Below are 2,820 nucleotides of genomic sequence, written 5' to 3'. Positions count from 1 at the left end.
AAAGTTCTCCGGTCTATTGGGCATTCAGATAAGGACGGTGGGTGGGCAAATGGGCGTAGGATTCTAGAGTTCTGGGAAGGCCCGCGAGGACCCGAGCTTGGGAGTCACGAGCAAACGCCACTTAAGCACCCATTAGGCGTGAGGGGATGGCTTAGGGAGAGAGCAAGGCCAGGGAGGGGTCCGGGCCTGTGCTCTGAGGCACCCCGACTTTCACGTGTGGGCCGATGAGAGGGGAGAAGAGGTCTGAGCCTGAGCAGTGAGTTGATGGACATCTAAAGGGATCGACCCCCCAAGACACCCTGGGTCTTGTCTCATGGAGGAAGGAGGCATCAACTCACTGCTGGACCACCAGCTCTGCCCAGGGGCCGACTAAGATAGGGACCCCGGGGTGAGCAATGGGGACCCGGACATGACTTGTTTCAGTGGAGTCAAGGGACAAAAGCTGTCTGACTGAACAGGGTTCTGGGAGAAAGACAATCAGAGGAGCTATCCAGGAGGGCCAATATTTTGACTAAAAGGTATTCCAAGAACATCCCTTTGGCAATTACTTGCTGACCATCATCAAGGGCCAGGCGCCATTCGGGGCTCCGTGTGTAGTGCAGCGGGCAAGAGGCAAAACTCCAGGGAGCTCACATTCTCATGAGGAAATGACTAACATCTACAGTAGGTTTGGCAATGGATAAATCCTAATTTAGAAAGAAAGAAAGAAAGAAAGAGAAAAAGAAAAAAAGAAAAAGAAAGAAAGAAGAAAGGAGAAAGAAAGAGGAAGAAAGAAAGAAAGAACGAAAGGAGAAAGAAAGGAGAAAGAGAAAGAAAGAAAGAAAGAAAGAAAGAAAGAAAGAAAGAAAGAAAGAAAAGAAAGAGAAAGAAAAAAGAAAGAGAAAGAAAGAAAGAAAAAGAAAGAACGAAAGGAGAAAGAAAGGAGAAAGAAAGAGAAAGAAAAAAAAAGAAAGAAAGAAAGAAAAAAAGAAAGAAAAGAGAAAGAAAGAAAGAGAAAGAAAGAAAGAAAGAAAAAGAAAAAGAAAGAAAAAACCAAAGCCAGCAGCTGGGGAACAGGGTGGCGGTGTGGAGGGCCACAGCTGTGTAGGGGGTGCCATCTGCAGGCACAGGCAGAGGGAGGTTGGTGGGTGTGGGGGAGGCTCCTCACTGTTCGCTTCTACGTCCTCAGAGAAAAAGAAAGCAAGATCATGAGCGGGAGGACGGGCAAGGAGAAGACCGTGAAGACCACGAAGCAAGGGCAAGGGCAGCACGGGGTCTAGGTGGGCGAGGAAGGCTGTGAGGTGGCCGAGGGCTCCCCAGAAGTGAGCCGTAGTAGGAAGCAGAGCAGGGCTGCTTCTCACCAGCCTGGCTCAGACACCCCTGTGCAGACAGAGGGCAGGGCTGGAAGCTGATAAAGAGGCTGGTGGGTGGAGCCTGGTGTGATGGGCCTCGGGTTTAGCCTGGGAAGAAGGTGGCTTGGGACACGAGGGCTGTGAGGGGCAGCGGACAGATGGTGGACCGCTGGGTGGTAGGTCCTCAGCGGATGAGGGCTGCTGGGGCCAGGATACCAGAGGGAGGGGAGGGACAGAGGGAGGAGAGGGACTGAAGAGTGGGACAGAGGCAGGAGGGGGACAGAGGGAGGAAGGGGACAGAGGGAGGAGTGGGACAGAGGGAGGAGCGGCACAGAGGGAGGGGCGGGACAGAGGGAGGAGGGGGACAGAGGGAGGAGGGGGACAGAGGGAGGAAAGGGACTGAAGAGTGGGACAGAGGGAGGAGGGGGACAGAGGGAGGAGGGGGACAGAGGGAGGAAGGGGACAGAGGGAGGAGTGGGACAGAGGGAGGAGGGGAACAGAGGGAGGAGTGGGACAGAGGGAGGAGGGGGGACAGAGGGAGGAGGGGGACAGAGGGAGGAGGGGGACAGAGGGAGGAGGGGTCAGAGGGAGAAGCAGGACAGAGGGAGGAGGGGGACAGAAGGAGGAGGGGGACAGAGGGAGGAGCAGGACTGAAGAGGGGGACAGTGGGAGGAGGAGGACCGAGGAGTGGGAGGTACGGAGGACACGCGGAGGAAGGAGGAAGTTCCCACTCATGTGGGACCAGCAGGGTTCAGGTTTGTTCCCAGGCACCCTTGCGACAGAGCAGGCTCTCACCCTGAGCAGCCGCGTGCCTGCGAGTAGGACACGCGCTCGCTGACCCAGACCTGCCGGTGAAAACCCAGAAGCGAACCCGACTCTGACTTCAAAGCGGACCTTCCAGTCTGCAACCACGCTGCTTCCCCACGAACATCCGCGCCCGCCCGTGTCTCTCACGGGCTGTGTCGTCCCCGGGTTACAGATGGTGGACGGTGACGGAATCGGAGGTCCTCTGTGCAAGCGGCCTCACGTGCCACGCGGGGAACTGCACTTTCCCGGGTGTGAGCTCACTCGGATAGCCTAGCGACGGGTCTACGGACACAACGCGCTCAGTCTCGCAGAGGCCAGCACGTCCGCCGGGAAGGGGAGGGGGAAGCTCCTTCAGGTGGCCGCCTGGCAGGTGGACCTGGCAAGTATCTTCAGGGGGATGGGGGCATCTCTCGGGCCTTGCATCAGTGCCACAAGATTCTTACCTCATACCGCACAAAAGAAAACCCAGAGGAGATCCTGGGGGGCTGAGCAGCTTGCCTGTGACGCAGGCAGCAATCGGGAGCCAGGACTCGGGCCCTGTTCCGGTGGCTTTGGAAGCCCACGGCCCCGGGGCGGCCGGACTGAACCCAGGACTCATCCCCGCAGGGGGAGCCCTTCTTGCCGTTTACTTTTATACGCACCGGGGTCTTTAAATGAAAGAAAATGCTGGAGGAAACACACA

The sequence above is a fragment of the Panthera pardus genome, unplaced genomic scaffold, assembly GCF_024362965.1.
Source record: "Panthera pardus isolate Hobbes unplaced genomic scaffold, ASM2436296v1 HiC_scaffold_13, whole genome shotgun sequence".
NCBI lineage: Eukaryota > Metazoa > Chordata > Mammalia > Carnivora > Felidae > Panthera > Panthera pardus.
Note: the sequence above shows the minus strand (reverse complement) of the source record.